The following is a 19,670-nucleotide window of genomic DNA, read 5'->3' as shown; positions in this document are numbered from 1 at the left end:
GCATGGCAGAAGGTCTGAGACATTTCAGAGCATCGATGTAAGTTTCAGAGTGTGAAAGGCCCAGAAATACTGTATCCGGTAAGGTGAAACCGACATCCTGGCTCCGGAAGAGACAGCTCACTTGACGCCTTCAGTTCTATCCAGGTTCTCAGCAGATTGGCCATTGCCCACAGTAGGTGGGAAAAGGAAGGTCTTTCTTATGTCATTCAAATGTCAGTCTCTTCTAGGCTCTCAGACATACCCAGACTCAGTGCACACCAGCTCTCTGGGTATTCCTCAAGCCAGTCAAGGTAAACCCCAACCATTTCACAACCACAGGCACGGGGAAATGGTTCCAGGTGGGGTACTTGCTAGAACTTAGAGAAGAAAAAAACATTCAAGAGTGACGGCACCTGGGAACAAGTTGTAGCTATGACAGAATTACAGCTGACTTAGATTGTTGAGTTTTGTTTTGTTTTTTCTCTGCTGTGGCTGAGTGCCAACCATTCTCCATTTTATCATCCCTGATTTCTCCTACACCCACGTCTAAGGTCTTTGTCACCTGTTGAACTGGCATGCAGTTGTTCCTGGTGTTCTGTAAGGAGCGTGGGGTCTGTGACTTAAGTAACTAACAGGTATTTATGTGGGCTAAGCAGTGGGGCTAGCAGTAAATACTGCAACATCCCTCTAGGTATGCAACTGAATTCTCCACTAGACAATGAGGTGTCCAAAGTATATGGCACCAAGGAGCCACTAATGCTGAAGGTGCCTCCTGCCTGGAGGGCTTGTGCACTGGGGTCCGGATGCTGGGAGAAAGAAGACTACTCGTCTCCCAGGCCGTATCAATGGATACACACCCTAGATGCAGGAATTGGACAGGAAAAGAAGAGTAGCCAGGTACACGTTTTCCTGCCAAATCCCATGCCACAGCTTAGGATGAACTTGTGGCTATCATTGGCACTGAGGGTAGAACTCTACTTACCTAGCTATGGCAAGGATTTCCTGTTCCTGCTGGACAAGCTTGGGAGGAGAGGTAGGAATAGCTAAGGAGAGTCTGCACAGGTGTTTAACAAGTCACAGCTGAGGGCCTTTGTTCCCTCTCTCAGCAACACTTAGAATCCCTTCATGTGTTCTGAGAACCTTGCCAGGATGTGGAAGCAAATTCAATGTTTTGGGGGTGGTCTTGGAAGAGGTGAAGCCGAACGGCAGACCACACGTCCTGATAGCAAACTGCCTCCCAGTTTCATGAGATGAGCAGAGAGTAGAACCAGCTGGGCAGTGTTTCCCAGCAGGCAATGCCAGTCTGTCTGCATGCCCGGAGTTTCCAATTTAATCAATCTGTGGTTGCCATGGGTACTGGTATTTCTTTCTAAACTTCTAGGTTATTCTAATGTTTCTCTTGGGTGGACAACTTTGTACTTGGTGGCATTCTCAATACTAAACTTTCACTTCCAGGCTTAGCTATAGACACTTGTCAGTCATTCTCTCTCCTCTCCTCTCCTCCCCTCCCCTCCCCTCCCGTCCCCTCCCTTCCCCTCCCTCCCCCTCTCTCTCTCACTACTTTAGTTCTCAGTCTGTAGGTTGTAACCCCTATGGGGATCAAATCACCCTTTTGCAGGGGTTGCCTATCAGATATCCCACATATATTTAATTATGATTCATAACAGTAACAAGATTTCAGTTATGTAGTAGCAACAAAATAAGTTTATGGTCGAGGGTCACCACAACATGGGGAACTGTATTAAAGAGCTGAAGCATTAGGAAGGCTGAGAACCACTGCTTCACTGCACTGAGGGGTCCTTCTCACGATGATCCTTTGTCATGCACACATATCTTTCCTCTTCCTTGGCTTCAAGTCATGCATCTCCTCTCTTAGTGGGGAGGCCATTCATTGGAATACTTTACTGGGATAGAGTGAAAGCCATCCACTCCTAACACTGTACACGGGATCTGTTTGCCAGGAACTACAGAGAATTAATAGTAATTAGTCTTACTGGAGCAGGTGGCATGGAGAACGGGGTCTTCTGAGATTGAGAGAGAGAGGTACCCTACTATGTGAACCACACTGGTCTCAAATCCATCTGCCTGTCCTCTGCTACTTCCATAGGCCCTTTAGGAGATGGGAGGCCAGAGACTGGCTGGTTCTCTGGGTTAGGAGCAGGTTGGCCTCTCCCCATTCCACCCTTGGAGAAATGGAATTATGACTTCCCACTTCATCACTCCATTGTGCCCAAAGAGGAAGCTCACAGCCTTTGGGTCTCAGAAATGCTGATTTTTTTACCCTCGGATAAACATATCGAGATTAGGAAGAGGGCACTTGGCCCACTGAGGAGTTTACTGCTGTCCACTGAAGTTTTATATTATTCTTTTTTACTCATTTTGTTCAAAATCTTCCATCTCCTGGACACTATATTAGAATCAAAAAGCCTAGAAACTGAAACCCATTTAAACAATTAAATAAACAAAGTAATAAATATATGTTATCAAAACAACAGCCACATTTAATGCAAGCCTTTGCAGATTAACCAGTGAATGCTCTTTAAACTGGACAGTGGAGATAAACCTAACTAAAATAGCATGGCTTCTGTTCTCTCACAGTTTACAGCTCAGATTACTTAGAGCTGCTTTGCATGTTTTAGTGGACCAAAGCCTGTACTCCCGAAGGAAGCAATGTGTGGAATAGAACTGTCCAATGGGATGAATGCACAGGCTGACCAATAGGATGAATGCACAGGCTGACCAATAGGATGAATGCACAGGTTGACCAATAGGATGAATGCACAGGCTGACCAATAGGATGAATGCACAGGCTGACCAATAGGATGAATGCACAGGCTGACCAATAGGATGAATGCACAGGCTGACCAATAGGATGAATGCACAGGCTGACCAATAGTATGAATGCACAGGATGACCAATAGGATGAATGCACAGGCTGACCAATAGGATGAATGCACAGGCTGACCAATAGGATGAATGCACAGGCTGACCAATAGGATGAATGCACAGGCCAGTGCTGATGGCAAGAGCACTGGGCAGCTCCACCTCTGGTTCCATAATCTGGGATGAAGCCCGTGTGGGCAGGGGAGGAGGCAGAGGATGACTCTGGTACCAGTTTCTGTTATTGTAATATACTGGAAGGAGCAGTTGACCTCAAATTGGAAGATGCACCCAAGTTTGGCTTCACTCATTCTCGATGCATGTCCTTGGCATGATCAGTTCCCAGGGAGCAACAAGACAGATTTGCCTCCATGTTTTAGCTGAGCAACCCTCTTCTAGAGGCTCCCTGAGGGTGGAAAACACTAAGAGCTAAATGCTTTTGAGTCTGGGAGTCTTTGAAAGTATCATTAGTCTGTCTACATCCCACCCACAGAGAAGTAAATCATAGCTTAAAGAATGGCAGGGGGAATTGAAAATGGTGAAACAAAGAATAAAATAGTCGTTATAAATCTATTACTACATAGAAGTGTCAGCAGTAATCCTTAACAATTCTCCAGTCCTGAAAAGAAAATTTGGATATGCTTCTCGAGGACAGAAAGGAAACCGGGGGAAGCAAAACCCAGGCAGAGAATTATAGGGTGAAAATGTTCTACCTCCGTGTTGTAGGGGATTAGTCCCATAGCCGATGTGCATAGTTTCTAGCACATTCTTCACCTTTTCTTTGTATATGGAGTGCTTTTCCTTAGGGCAGGTTTCATGCTGTCTTCCATCTCGCTATTCTGAAGACGAACTGTTCATCTTTCTGCATTTACTGTGTGAGCCATTTGATGCAGAGACAGCCACAGTTCTTATCTTTTTGGATACTGTATCCCTGTATTACCCACCTTTGGCATTCTTGGAACTCTTAGTTATACACTGAATTTCTCAGTTAATTGTATTTGTATTTTGGGGGGCCATTTCCATCTCATCTTGGCATTCTACTTTCTAGAAGCTTCCTTCTATCCTATTATTGCCTTTTAAAAATTCAATTTATTGTCTCCTATTTTATGTCTGGATCACAATTTCCCCTTTCTCCTCTCCTTCCTGTGTCTGCCCCCCACTTCTTCCCTCCCATCCACTCCTCCTCCATTTCCCTTCAGAAAACGGCAGGTCTCCCAGGGACACCAACCACGTGGCATATCACATGTTACAATAAGCCTAGGAACTCCCCACCCCCATATTAAGGCTGGATGAGACAACCCAGTAACAGAAAAAAAGAGTCCTGAAAGCAGGCAAACTCCTCAGAAATAGCCTATTCTCCCTCTGTTAGGCATGCCACAGTAAGACCAACTACACATACACAGAGGGTCAGTCCAGTTCCAGTGAGCCCTGTGAGTTCAGGTTTGTGGGTTCTATGGGGTTTCTTGTGGTGTCCTTGATCCTTCCGGCTCCTACAGTCCTTCCTTCCCTTCTTCAGGATTCATTGAGTTCTGCCTAATTTTGGCTGTTGATCTCTACATCTGTTTCTATCCGTTGCTGGATGGATCCTCTGATGGTAATTTTGCCAGGCTCCTATCTATAAGAACACAAGAATCTCATTGAAAATCATTTGTTTATATATTATACATATGCATGCATACATATGCATATAGCCAGGCATGCTTTGTTCTATTCTAGGACAGTGTCAGTCTCCCTTGTTACATGGGTCACAAGCTAGATCTCATTGGCTGTCCACTCCCACATCTTTTGTGCCACCTTTACCCCTGCACATCTTGCTGGCAGACAAATTGTAGGCGGAAGGTTTTGTGGCTGGGTTGGTGTCCCATCTCTCCATTGGAAGTTTTTCCTGGTTACAGGAGATCGCTGTACCTTATCCCATTACTGGGAGTCTTAGCTAGGGTCAGCCTAACAAACATCTGTGAGTTTCTACCCTTAACCACAGACTGGAGAAAGAAACTTGATACAACAGAGAATTATTCAGCTGTTAAAAACAAATAAGAACATAAAAATTGCAGACAAATGGGTGAAACTAGAAAAAAAAATGATCTTGAATGAGGTGACCCAGAAAGACACAGGGCATGTTAATGTAAAGGATAATCACAGTCCGCAGACCCACAGAGGCTAATGCATGGATCCCCATGGGAAGGGGACTAGGAAAGATATCGTGGGTGGACTGGGGATGGGAACAGAAGGGATCAGGTTTTGGGGAGGAGTTTCATTTCCAGGAGTGTTTCCTAACTTTAAAAACTACATCCTATTATGGACACAATATTTTTTTTTTCCTCAATTTTCTGTGGACATTAATGGAAGCACTTTATAGCTGAAGTTTGACTTGGCTTCTGGGTCCTGGTTTTCTTCTTTCCTCTGTTTCACTGTTACCACTTTCCATCGATTCTCACTGCAGTCTTCACTTTTAAGGTTTAAAGTGTGTGAAAGTGTGTGGGCCAGTGAGAGGGCTCAGTTGATAAAGGTGCTTGCTGCCAAACCTGGTGACTTGGTTTCAATCCCCAGGATCCATGTGGAGGAAGGGGAGAACCAACCTATACAAGTTGTCTTCTGTTTTGCACAAACCATGGCATGTGGGTACACACTAAAAACGAAAAAAAAAATAATGAAGATGAGGGTAAAATAAAAACACTTAAAAGAAAAACATGAATTCAAATGGTGGTGGGAAAGCTGGATATCCATATGTTGAAGAATGAAACTAGATCCATATCTGTCATTCTACCCAACAATCAACTCCAGATGAATGAAAAAACATTACCATGGACCTGAAACTCTGAAGCCACTGAAAAATAAAGATATCACTTCAAGTTACTGGTATAGACAACGTTCTGTATAGGACTCCAATCACTCAGGGAATGAAGGCAGCCACTGACAAATGGGATCTCATGAAAAGCTTCTTACAGAAAAGGAATGAAAACAGCCAGCAGAATGGGAGGAAATCTTCGCCATTCACATGTCTAGCAGACGATAACCATCTACTATAGGAATAATGGAAACAATCACACAAGAAAACAACTTGATTCAAAACTGGGATACCGAACTGAACAGACAGTTCTCAAATGTCTAACAAACATTAAAAAAATGTTCACCAGTCTTAGCCATCAGAGGAATGCAAATTAAATCTTCCTTGAGACTCCATCCCACCCCAGCCAGAATGACTAGCATCAAAAGACAGTAACAACAGATGCTGGTGAAGACGTAGGGAAAGAGGAATCTTATTCTCCTTGGTGGAACCAGTGGTGCAATCACTATAGACATCAGCCTGGAGGGCCCCCCAAACCTAAAAGTAGGCTCCATGTGACCAGTTCTACCACTCCTGAGCATATACCCAAAGCCTCTGTATCCTACTAAGGACATATGTGTACATACACGCTCATTACTTCTCTGTTCACAATGGGAAGGAAACAAAGTCAGACGAGATTTCTAAGAATTGATGAATGGATAAAGAAAATGTGTACATATACGTGATAGAACTTCAGTCACCTGGAAAGAGATATGAAATTATGAAACATTTAGGAAAGTGGATGGAACCGGGAAATGTAATAAAGCAAGGTGACTCTAGCTCAGAAAGACAAAATACCAGACATTTTTTCTCCTACGTAAGTTCTAGCTTTTTTTTTTTTTTTTTTTTCTCTTTGCAAACTCTGGTTTTTATTTGGATTAAAAAGCTTCAATGAGCAAACATATGAGACTTGTCACTGCAGTAGGTAGTGTGTCAGCCTCACAACTTCTGTTTTTAATAAGGTGTATTTATGCATATTTATGTAGGAGTCCAAGAAACTAGAAAGGGACATGAGAGAGGGAACAGACAGTCAGACAGAAGAACCCCTGTGGTATGGAAGTATTAAGTGAGGTGGAAGGGGACACACTTTGACAGGGCATGAAGACCCAGAGAAGAAGGGGCAGCTCCATCTTGGAGAACATCAAAAGGAACTCTGTTACATCATAAGCTCATAGAGACAAAGGTAAAAAATCAGTTATGAATTCCCTTAAACATTTTAACATTTACTTAGATATAACTCTTTCCTTTGCAGCTTTCAGCTCCTCCTCCCAATGCCAGTCTTGGTAGGGTTAACATCTTTGTTTTTAGGAGCTCAACTTTGGTCCATTACTTACTTATCTGGAGTATACCCTCAGATAACGTCTTCAGAATATAACAAAACCATTCCCCTAGCTGCAAGGACCCTCAGTGGATGCTTGATTATTCAACTCTATATACAGTCTTTTTCCTACACATTCCACATATGATACATTTTAACTTAACAAATACCAAGAAATGGGTAACAACAAAATAGGAAACTTTTGACAATACACTGTAATAAAAGTTAGGTTCTCTCCCCCAAATGAGTTACTTACATGAAAACTGTATGGTACTATGAGAGTTAATCTGACAACCAATATGGCTACTGAGAAATAGGTGCAGTCAGCATTCATATGCTTGACTCTTCAGGAGGGAACAGGGTGACCCCAGATTTTTCCTTGCTTCTCAGAACAGCATACGGCCCCTACCTTTGTTTGTTTTCAGAATTTTCCATTTGATGGCTTCTCTGTACCCTGTTGTACTGACTCGCTGTGTCAGTTATGGTGATGTGCCGTTGGGAATGCCCTTCCAGAAAGGTACAGCTGACTGACAGCACCCAGATGCTACTCTTGGGATACACCCCACTCTACTGAAACTACGTGCCTTTTGGGCCGTTGCCAGCTAGTGCTATGTGTATAGTAGAGAGGTTCTGAGTCCACCTAGGCCTGGCCCTGCCTACTGTAGAACTTCTGTAACAGGTATCCTTGCTGAGTGAAGCCCTATCCACCCAGTGAAAATTCTTTCAGAATGGTACTGCAGGCTAGAGTCTATCCTCCCCGGCCTCCCTTCATCCTGTTGCCTCTGTCTGAAGGCTCAGCCTTCTGTTGTTCTTTCCTCTTTCCTTTCATAGACATTTCCCCAGGTCATCCCTTACATGTCAAGTTCCAACATGGTACCTGCCTCTCAAGAGGATTCAGGGGAGGAGGGAATTTTACTCAAAAAGTAACAAAAGACATGCTTAGCTCCCAAGTAACCTTTTCATCTAAGGGGACCAATGCTCATTGTAGGAGGCAAAGACCTAAGACAAATGACAATTAAAAGAGGAGAAACAGAAAAATCTGGTTTTTCTTAAATTCAAACTAAAGCAAAGTACACTGTGTTCTCTTTAATTGAAGACAATAAAAGTGTATACCTATTGGGTGTCAACCATGTGCTGTAGATCTAGTAATGCAGTGGACGGAAGGACAGACACAAGACAACGTCCTTGTTCTCCTAGAGGATCTCCTGAAAGACTTATTTCTGAAACATTCCACAGGATATTTTCAAACCATTGACTACCATCACTAAAACCATGTGAAATGACCCTCCAGGTAGAGGGAGTGACTGCACACAGAAGTCTACAGCTCGGGTATCCGGGCAGAAAATCACCCCTGCTGCCTTCAAAGATTAAAAGCAGTGAGAGCAGTGTTCTTGTTTTAAAGATACTTCCTTTCAAACTCTCCTGATCACCGCAGTTGTTTTCCTAGCATTTACAGTTGTGGAAGAAAGTTGAACTTTTATCTGAGTTTCATCATGTGTGGGTCTATTTTTCTGGCTAGATTCATACCAATTGATTCACTGATCCTTGAAATTCCAAGTTTTCCTAGCTCTCTCTCTCTCTCTCTCTCTCTCTCTCTCTCTCTCTCTCTCTCTCTCTCTCTTTCTCTCTCTCTCTCTCTCTCTTTCTTTAAAGAGCGATTCTTGGCTGAGGTGAGGTTTTTATGTGCAAATTCAGGGCTTTGTTTCTCCTTCGAACTTTCAAAAACAGCCTTTTCTCCATGCTGCTGCGAGGTACCAGTTTTTCCTCTAAGTTCTCTAAGTTTGTGCTCATTTTCCAGGAAATCCATGGCTCATGGTTAATGTTCTCTGTTCCCCAAATAAAGCCTTCTGAGTCGCCATTCTCCCCCTCTCACTTAAAATGTCTTTCTTCTGCTTTTTTTCTGCGCTGAAAGAATTTCTAGGCCTATTCTATACATAACTGGCTTGAATATACATAACTGTACAAAACTCTATTTCTGCATCTAATGGGGTTTATTGTCTTGGTTTTTGTTGTTTGTTTGACAGAAGGTCTCTCTAGGTAGCCCTGGCTGTACTGGGACTCTGTGTACCAGGCTATCTCTGCTGGGATTAAAGGCTTGTGGCACTACATCCAGCTCTGATACAGAGTTTAAGTGTGGACTTAGAAGCACTTTCTCACCGTCGCCTTTGACCGTTCCCAGTTCCCTTTTCTTCTCAGCCTATCTACTTGGTTGTGTCCATGATATGGCGGCTGCCTCCCTCGTCATTCATGTTTAGCATGTTCTCCTTCCTGGCGCTTTATTCCAGTTTCACTGAGACCGTGTTGTATTTGCTGTGTTAACGATTTAATGCTTTTTCTTACAGTGAGTTATTTCTGTTCTCAGTCCCCCATAAGTCATCAGCTGCAAAAATGTGAGAATCATCTGGGGATGTATGAGATTGACTTCTGGACTCATCCCATGATGGTTTTCAAGTTCTGGATCTCAAGCAGGATGCAGGTTCATTAGCTTAGGTCTGTGCGGTGTCCTTCAAGATTTCTGCTCACACGAAGGCCTGCGTTACATTAGTTCTGCTGGAAGCAAAGAAAATAATGTCTTGTTTCTAAGGCATTAACCTCTGAAATGCTAAACCAATTAAATACATTAAAATCTTGTGATTGCAATTCTTGATCTCAGCCGAGCCTTGTGGGTTTTTTCCCCCTCTGTCTGAAATGCTTTATCCAACATTAATGATGCAGTAAAACCATCTACCCAATGAGAACATGCCTTGAATGGACAGAGGAGCCTACCTCTGTTAAAGGAGCACGGCTTCCAAGCCATCGAGGATCAAACACTTTGTATCTCTGAGCAAAGACAGGCAAGTAGAAGAGAGCGTCCCCTCTTACAGGTCAGCGAGCAGGTTGGCTTCATGTTACAGAGGGGCCTCTAGCTAACTTGTGGCCCCTTTGATTTGGATCTATCAGCAACATTAAAGATACTTCTCGGGCTCTGCGTCCTCTGCTTTGGAAGCTGAGGTGTCTCTGCCTTCCAATGGCTGCTGCCTGAGAAACCCACAGGGAGGGCACTGTACCATCCCGAAGCCAGAAGATGCTTAACTCCAGAATACTGTCTGTGTTTCCAAGAGCAGAGAAAATGAGATCTGTTCTGGGTTTGACAACACTTGAGAATGTTTCTGTGGCTTTCGCTGGGACATAGATGATGCTCAGGGAAACCTCTAAAAGAGACATAATGCCAGAGGCTTCCAGCAGTCCAGTGTCTGTGGAAAAGGGCACTCCAAAAGGGCCCTGAGCTCATCTTCAAGTTGCAGCTCCAAGCTGGGCCCTGGATGGCAGATGCTCCAAACAACACACCAGGGGAGGAACTGCCTTAGAAAGATCAGGTGAGTTGGCCAACAAATCAAGCATTAAAGCCCCACCCAGGAGTTAAATGAAGTCAGATCATGTCTAGAACTGTTGACCTCTTGAATTTTTTAAATGAAGAACAATTTCAATAAGAGTTTAGAAAATAAAGTTCTTTTCTTTTGTATATGAATCATAACCGTATTTCCCCAGTTCTCAGTGGTACTGTCTACATGCATAAACATGTATGCTAGTCTGCAGTCATCTGTGCACTTGAACCCATATATATAATTCCAAAATATCTTAGAAACCAATTTATAAACCTGTTCCAAGTAAGATCCAACCTCCTAATATCTCCTCATTCTCCATTACAAACATGATAAATGTTATGTTTTAATTATTAATCTCTGATCACAATGAAGGGAATAATATCGAAATCATTGCATTAAAATATCAACAAACTATTTCCCTGTGTAAAATTAAAAAAATAATAAAGGCAATTTCCATCTTTGAAAAGGAATGGGCCAAACTTTCAGTTTTTCCATTCATCTTTAGATTTCGTAATTTTATTTTTATTTATAGATGAATAAAATTTCCTTGTGCATCTGCATGATTTATTTTTTATTTTATGTCTATGAGTACACTGTAGCTGTCTCCAGACACTGGAAGAGGGCATCAGATCCCATTGCAGATGGTTGTGAGCCACCATGTGGTTGCTGGGATTGAACTCAGAACCTCTGGAGGAGCAGTCAGTGCTCTTAACCACTGAGCCATCTCTCCAGCCCGTCTGCATGGTCTTTAAAATCCACTCCTCCTTTAATCTCCTTCATAGAGCTGCAGTGAGCATGATGTGGAAATGTCTCTGTAGTGGGATATAATTTCCCTTTAGTACATGCACAGGGGTATGTGGCTGGGCCACATGATAGTTTTATCTCCAGTTTTTTTTTTTTTTTTTTTTTTGAGCATCCTCTAGACTACTTTCCAAAGTGTCTGCACTAGCTTACACCCACATGACAGTGTACAAGGGTTCACCTTTCCACACATACGTGCCAGTATTTGCTGCCATTTTGTATTCTTGATGATGACCATTCTGAATGGACAGTGTCATTGACAACGGATGACATAGTTGAAGTCAGTGTTTTGTGGGAGCAACATGCCTTGTAGACACAAGCACTCACATTTCTAAACAAATCCCTCAGCTCCCGACAGGAGGATTTCTATGACTGCATCTTTGAGCCTTCACAGAAACGTTTTGTCGCACTGGGAGCTAAAAAAGGCAGCAATGGCTGCTCTCTAGCAGGTAGCACACGCGATATGAATTGCAGTTTCTTCGGAGTAACTTCAGATGGGACACGGGCGCGTCAGAAGAGGAAGGCGGTGAGATAACACTTTGTCTTACTTGCCCATTCTTTGGGTGGATCACAAAGAAACCTTCCCTTTCTTTAGCCTCTTTATCTTCCAGCCATGCTCTCTACTCCTAGCAACTTGGAGCACTGCAGATCTCTCTTGGCCTCAGCAGCATGCCCTTCCCAGGTAGCTGTGAATGCTGCTACTTCCTGTCAGTGCTCTTCCTGCCCACACACTTGTCCAATTACTTCCCTCCTGCATCCCTCCTGGCTCCTCAGAGAGCTGTCATCACTTAGGTACATACGTTTTCCTTATGTCACTTGGTTATTGTGTATATCCATTGAATCTATTTCTATGGCTCTACGTACAACCCTTTGACCAGAGGAGCCCTAGCTTCCATTTTCTTTGTAGCTTCCCACAGTGGGTTATGTGCCCACACACGGAAGCCCCTCAAATGGAGTGATTACTTGTTTCCTTTTGCATATGCACCCCTATTATGGCAGATTTCCCCATCTCTGCAGTTTCTGGTTCTTAGTAACTTCTCATTTCTCTCCCCGTTAACTTCAGTTTTACAAGGGTTTGGATGGCGTTTTTGGCACACCACACCCAAGAAATCTGAATTCTTCTCCACTTAGACCTACAGCCCTGTAACCTTATACAGGCATTTAATGTCAGCGGGCTGTGGATTCTGACACATCTTTGCAAAGGGGGGAAAAGATAATGACTTTCCCATAGGGTCCCTGAATGCTACAGCTTATTTTGTTTCTAGCTCTGCTGGGGCTCATTTGCGTTTCTTGTTCTGTTGTCACTGCACATTCTCCTGCCTCTGGTCCATTACAATTCATAGGGACTAAGACATTTCTTTTTCCTGCCTTGATAGTAAATGAGCCCAACCTTGACAAACAGGAAGCCCTTCACCCGAGTCACAGGCAACACTTTTTACAGCGTGTCTGTGGGTTCTTCTGAATGCATAAGTTCATAGGGTCGGATGGAAAGGGCCTCCCAGATGCCACAGGAGTCCTTCCATATTAGAAGAACTGAAGCCCAAGGGCCAAACTCACATCCTTATGTTCCCTGCCCAGAACTTAACTTTCAAATTGGTTATGGTACTGCAGCCCAGCAGAGTCATACAATACCCTTCATGGCTGCCATGTCTTTCCCCAACACTGTGTACTTAGACTTATCCTAGCGTGTTCAGTGGTGTTGGGTTCCTTCCAGTAACAGCACTGGCTTTTCCAATGCCTGATTCCAAATGAATCATATATGGTCTTATTTCTGAAACGGACATCAGTTGATGTGAGGCGTGGGATCCGTGTAATAGCTAAGATGTTTATGAGCCCACTGCCAGTGTAACTGTCTTCTCTCAAGCTGCAGCATCCTCTCCAGTGAGGATCAGGTTGCAACTCTCAGCTGTTGGCTGGAACCCTATGGGTTTCTAGACATTCGAGTCTAAATTTTAGTACGGTGCCTGGTACAAAGCAGGTACTTTATAAACATCTTGGGGGGGGGGATTACATAAGTCCCAGAAGGGATATGAGGAGAAATTAATGTTTTTAAATTTCAGCATGAAGTGTGGGAAGAGATGGATTCTCCCCTCTAGACAGTAAGTGATTAAAAAAAAAGGGGGGGGGCAGTTTCAACATTCGCAAGTGTGACTCTGGCTGAGATGCAAAGAGAGTTCCAACTGCTAAGTAATCTTGTTAACTGACTCTGTGTCAGTTAACAAGATTCGTGTCAGCTCCATTGGCAGTTCCTGGATGTTCCCAGCAAGGGGTTCTCCCAATGGTGACCATTATTATCAGCAGCTCTGGGGACAGCAACCTTACCTGTAAAGTCTTTCCTGCATCCTTTCTGCTCTTGAAGATGCTCTGTGCATGCCCCTGCCCCATACACACCCGATTCCAGCAGAGCAGCTTCACGGCAGAGCACTGGTCTCTCCCTCCCCTCCCTCCCTCCCTCCCTCCCTCCCTCTCTCTCTCTCTCTCTCTCTCTCTCTCTCTCTCTCTCTCTCTCTCTCTCTCTCTTTGAGCGTCTTCCATCTGTTGCTATTCCCAGTCTTTTGCTGAAGCTCAAAGTGTGGTCCACAGATTGGCAGCGGTAGAATCATTTGGGAGCTTGTTAGAAATGGAGGATCTTGGACTGCGCCCCAGACCTACTGAAACAGAATCTGCATTTTAACAAGATCCCAGGTGTTTCCTACACGCAGTAAAGTTTAGAAACATTTCCCCTACTACAGTTCTAAGCGACCAGGACTTGATGTCAGCCAAATGCTTTGTTTTGGAAGAAGGTTCCGGGTGGTGGTGACTCAACTGGCCCACCTTTGAAGTAATGGAGCTTTAGATTCTTTCAGGAATGTGTCAACCCTACTCACAACCACCCCGGCCACCTGTGGCTGCCTCCAGCACCAAGGTTGACACCTTTCCATCTAGTCTGGTGTGATCTCTAAACCAGGAGAACCTGGGCCACTGTGGCAGCATCGATCCTCCTGGCCCATGTTCAAGTGTCTGGTTTGAATGATGTAGAAGGAACTCAAGCTTTGAATGTGCTAGAATATCCCTAGGTTGTTCTAAAGACCAGAGGATTCTGATTTAGGATTAGCACTAGACTCTTGGAGCATACTCCCTGCCTCCACAATCTCTTATCTCTCCTGCAGGTCTAATCGTTTGCATCTGGAAGACTTTAAATTACCTCCCGTTCCCTTCAGTGTCTACTGCCCTCCAGCCAACACCAGAACATGTGTGTAAAACAAAATACTGTAACAGGTGATTCTCTGTAGTAAGGTTTGCCAAGGAACTAATTATGAACATGCCCTTGTTTAAAAACTATAACCACACACAATTCCACAGGTTGCAACAGACACCTTAACAAGACCTTTCAGCTTCATGTACACACACCTTAGTAGCAAACTCTAAAGACCCAGTTTTCCTGTGTCCTTCCCAGTCTTCTGCTAGGGGTCACGTTCTTTCTTACATCACTTCCTTGTTTGTTTTTTTGTTTTGTTTTGTTTTGTTTGTTTTTTTGTTTGGTTTTTTTTTTGTTTTTTGTTTTTTATGGTCTTGACAGGAAGTTAGGGCTTGTGTTTCCCTGCTTCTCTCCTCATGGGTAAGGGTAGTGCTAGATTCTGAGGGACACGGTCTCTGTATTTCTTTTTCTCTTCTAAGGCCCGAAGCCGTTGGGCCTAGACAATGAAGGCCTAAAGCGTGAGACAAGGATGTGGGGCTGTTGCTGACAAAACCCGTCTGGAGGACACAGCTTGGCTCTTCCTCACACCTCTCAAAAACCCCTGACCTCTCTTGAGGCAAAGCCCAGTCCCAGGAAATTTCCCAAGAAAAGAGAAAACACTGAGGTGGCTTCTCCCAGAGTAGAAGGAGTTGAACACAACTATTTAGGTTCCCCACCCAAAACTCACCAACAAGAGAAAAAAGATACCAATACCCCGCCACAATATCCCACGGAGAGCCAAGATGGAAACCACCAGACCAAACTTTTCCTGTCAGCACCCTGATCCAGTAGAGGAGCTTAGGGGTGACCCATCCTGACTGGTGCTTGAAGAATCAACAATGCAACAACCTGCCAATCGGGCTCTGGCTTCTGAGCTCCAGTAAGGTTTCCCCCAAGTCTGAGGGCGATCTTGCCAGTAGTGACTGGCTTGGTAGGGCTCCTCCAATTCCCATCTGCTGCAAAAAGGCAGCGTGTTTTAAAAGAAGTATATTGTACTCACACTCCGCCAGTGTGTGAACCAATGAGAACTTGAAGCTGCGACAACTGAAAAAAGTAGACGTTTGGTGCCAAGAGATTTTTTTTCCAGTAAAATTGCTTAGTGGGGAAGGTGTGGAGTAGGAGGGTAGGAGGGGGATAGAAAACACAATGGTCAGACAGAGGGACAGACTTCACCGAGAAAACTTAGCAAGTCTAATTCCAGAGAAACTGCGGATGAGAGCTTCTCTCTAAGTGTAGCTGTGGGGAGGAATCAGGGCAGGAGGCTAGTACCTGTGGCCAGGGAGGCTTGGGGATGCATAAGGGACTGACTGTTGACATTTAGCCAAAAGCTGGCTAATGGCTTGGAGTTGTTTTTTCTTTTTACATTTACCCTTCGAAGCTGGGGGTGTCTCCCAGGCACTTCTGGTTTGGGCTTCTCTTTGGAAAATTAGGAGAAGTACAAGGATTGTTTCTTGTTTTGAAAATTACTCAGATAATTTCCTAGAAGCAGCCTGAGAGTCAACAGGTACAAGTTTTCCAAAAATTGCTTATTGAAACAAAAATTAAAAAAAATAGCCAACAACAAAAACAACAACAACAACAAAACAATGATAAGCCGTTAGGAGATGCTGAACCAGATGTGGTGTATCACACCATAACCCCATATTCCAAGAGGTGGAGGCAGGGAGAAGGTGAATTCAAATCTGTCTGGACTACCAAGGACTGGGGACATGACATAATGGTAGAGAGCTCGCCTCACATGCTCTAGACCCTGGGTTCCAGCCTCACAGGGTGGGGAGGGGTGACTGTTGGATATACTTAATCACAGAAGGCGTTGCCATTTTCAGTAGGTATGTAGATCTGAAGCCCCCTTTATGCTAATTTACATGGCTACAGGCAGTCAGGGATGGAGTAGAGAAACTGGAACCTACCTGACCCTCTGTCATAAACACACCCTGTGTTAGGGTTTATGTGTTTGTTTTCTTTCCTTTTATCCCTCTGAATGAAAAACACTTAAATTTGAAATGGGTTCATTTTATGGAACCAAACTTGCATCATATGTTCAAAAGCTGTGGCAAAATTACTTTTTGGCAGGAGCTGCGTCGCCTTAGAAAAAGCCAGGTCCTGATGTGTGTCCCTGAGGGTGAGCCTCAGATTGCCATCTGGTATGTCCAGGCAACCCAGTTCTGGAGTCGGTACTGGGAATCAGGGTCTCAGGAAGGTGTGAGGCCCCCTCAGGGGTGGGTGCACAGTGCTCCCGAGTGAGGGAATGGGCCAGCTGTCACCACTGCAGCCAGATCACTGTCTCCCAAACAGGATGGATATACGATGCTAACCCGACTGAACGTGTCTAGACACTCAGCAATTCACTGCTTGGCTATCTAAGACTTTATTTCCTGTATTGCAAAGTACGTTTCCCAAGCTTCTCATTAGACTCTTTGTGACAATATTCCAAAATAGGCTTAGGAAGGAAATACAAGCAAGTTTAAATGAGGTGGATATCACTTACAAACTAAATTGACTTCATCTGCTACTCATAAAACAGAGAGCAGAGGCTGGAGAGATGGCTCTGAGGTTGAGAAAGCTTTTTGCTCTTTCAGTTGACTAGAGTTCAGTTCCCAGCACCCACACCAGCAGCTCACTGGTTACACTACCTCAAAGGGATCCAACACCCTCTTCTGGCTTCGAAGGTACCCACACTCATGTACGCATATACTCACAGGCATACGTGTAAATACAAATAAAAGAAATCTTTAAGAATATCCTTAGCTGGTTGGAGAGATGGCTTACAGTTAAGAGCACTGACTGGTGCTCCAGACGACCTGGGTTCTATTCCCAGGACCCACATGGTGGCTCTCAACTTTTTGCAATTCATACATGTGGTAAATAGATACATGTACAGACAAAACACCAATACACAGAAATAATATTTTAAAGATACCCTTTCTCTTAGAGTAATATGCTGTGATGAAACGTTTCCATTGCTGTGAGATGACACCATGACCAAGTCTTATATAGGACAACATTTAATTGGGGCTGCTTCAGAGGTCCATCCATTATCATCAAGGGAGGAGCATGACCACGTCCAGGCACAGCTAGGGCTGGAGGAGCCAGATGTTCTGCATCTTTATCCAGAGGCAGATAGGAGAAGACTGGCTCCCATGTGGCTAGGAGGAGGGTCTCAAAACCCACCCTCATAGTGACACACTTCCTCCCACAAGCCCACACCTCATAATAGCGCCACTCTCTGAGCCAAGCATATACAAATCACTGTGGACACTATGACCAAAAGCAACTTGGGGAGGAAAGAGTTTTTTTGGGTTATATATCCTGAATCACAGTCTACTGAGGGAAGTGAAGGCAACTCAATTGGGGAGGGAACCTGGAGGCAGGACCTAAGGTATGCAATGGAAGAGTGCTGCTTACTGAATTGCTCACCCTGACCTATGGCACCCAGGACCACCATCACAGGGATAGCACCACCCACAATGGGCTGGGCTTCTCATGTCACCAAGTAAGAAGATGCCCCACAGGCTTGCCTACTGCCAGATCTTATGAAGGCAAGTCCTTGAAAATTGAAGTTCACTTCCTCAGATGTGTGTCAAGTGTGTGACATGTGGGTCAAGTGGCTATAAAACTAGCCAGTAGCTCCTGTTACCAGTAGCAACAGGTTAAAAGGGCCCCAAATCTCAACCAACAAACTACCATCCCTAGTGGCCATGGACCTATGTAGACATACAACCCATTCTTGAGCAGATCTGAAACTGGCCAACTTTACTGAGACCCACTCAAAGTACTGACATAAATTAATAGACAATAAAAATTCCTCTAGGCTAATAAGTAATACCAATATTTTGTAGAAGTTATTTAAGCTCAGTCTGAGACTTCTACCCCACCTTTAACTATTCATTTCCCAGACAAAAGACAAACACAACTTTTGTATTTATAATAAGTCATAATCAGCACTAGAGCCACGCAGATATCTATTCTTTATGCTATTATGTTTATTTCATGACAATAAGCCCACTATATGGTTTGCCATGTTTTATCTGGGCTGCTCTTAACTCCAATTAGCCAACCCACTTGATGATTATTTTAAGATTCTTACACCATGGTATCTTCTTCTTTCTCTACCTTCTTCTTGTTCCTCAGGGTCTCCTCAGACCCCAAGCCAGGGAACCCCAAACCCTGCCTAAGTCTCTTTTGCTCAGCTATTGGCTATTAGCATCTTTATTTGACAAATAGTTTAAAATTGTGGAGCAAGGTTGCATTGTATGTGTGAATTCTTTCATTCCTTGGAGCAACCAGGATTGGGGGCCAATATTTAGTGTTACAATACATATCAAAAGATTATTTTGGTTTTGTTTTTTGTGTTTTATTTAATTACTTTTTCCTTCTTTTTTCTTTTTTATTGGATATTCTCTGTATTTACATTTCAAGTGGTATCCCCTTTCTGCCAATCCCATCCTCCCTTCCCTTCTCATTGCCTACATGAAGGGGCTCCCTCTCCCAATCTCCCTCTCCCACCTCAGTGCCTTGGCATTCCCCTACACTGGAAAAATGAGCCTTTACTGGATCAAAGTCCTCTCCTCTCACCAATGCCAGAGAATGATATCCTCTGCTGCATATGCACCTCCAGTCATGGGTCTCTCTCCATGTGAACTCATTGGTTGGTTTTTTAGTCCCTGGGAGCTATGGTAGGTTTGGTTAGTTGATAATTTTGTTCTTCCCAAGGGGTTGCAGATGCTTTCAGCACCTTCAGTCTTTTCTCTAGCTCTTTCATTGGGGTCCCTGTGTTCAGTCCCATGGTTAGCTGCAAGCATCCTCCACTGTATCACTATGGCTCTGGCAGAACCTCTGAGGAGGCATCCATATCAGATTCCTACCAGTAAGCACTACTTGGTGTCAGCAATAGTTCGAGAATTTATTGGATGCATACAGGATGGATCCCCAGGTGAGGTAGTCTCTGGATGATCTTTTCTTTAATCCCTGCTCCTCTACTTGTTCTGTTATTTCCTCCCATAATTGTTTGTTTTCCTTTCTAAGAAGGAGTGAGGTATCCACCTTCTGGCCTTCTTTCTCTTTGAGCTTTGTACGTTCTGTGAATTGTTTCTTGATTATTCAGAACTTTTTGGGCTAGTATCCTCTTATCAGTGAGGACATACCATGAGTGTTCTTTTGTGACTGGATTTTCTCACTCAGGATGATAGCTTCAAGTTCCATCCATTTGCCTAAGAATTTCATGAAGTCATTGTTTTTAATAGCTGAGTAGTACTCCATTGTGTAAATGTACCACAATTTCTG

This window comes from Micromys minutus, assembly GCF_963924665.1.
Source record: "Micromys minutus genome assembly, chromosome: 20".
Taxonomy (NCBI): Eukaryota; Metazoa; Chordata; class Mammalia; order Rodentia; family Muridae; genus Micromys; species Micromys minutus.
This window is presented reverse-complemented; position numbering follows the sequence as displayed.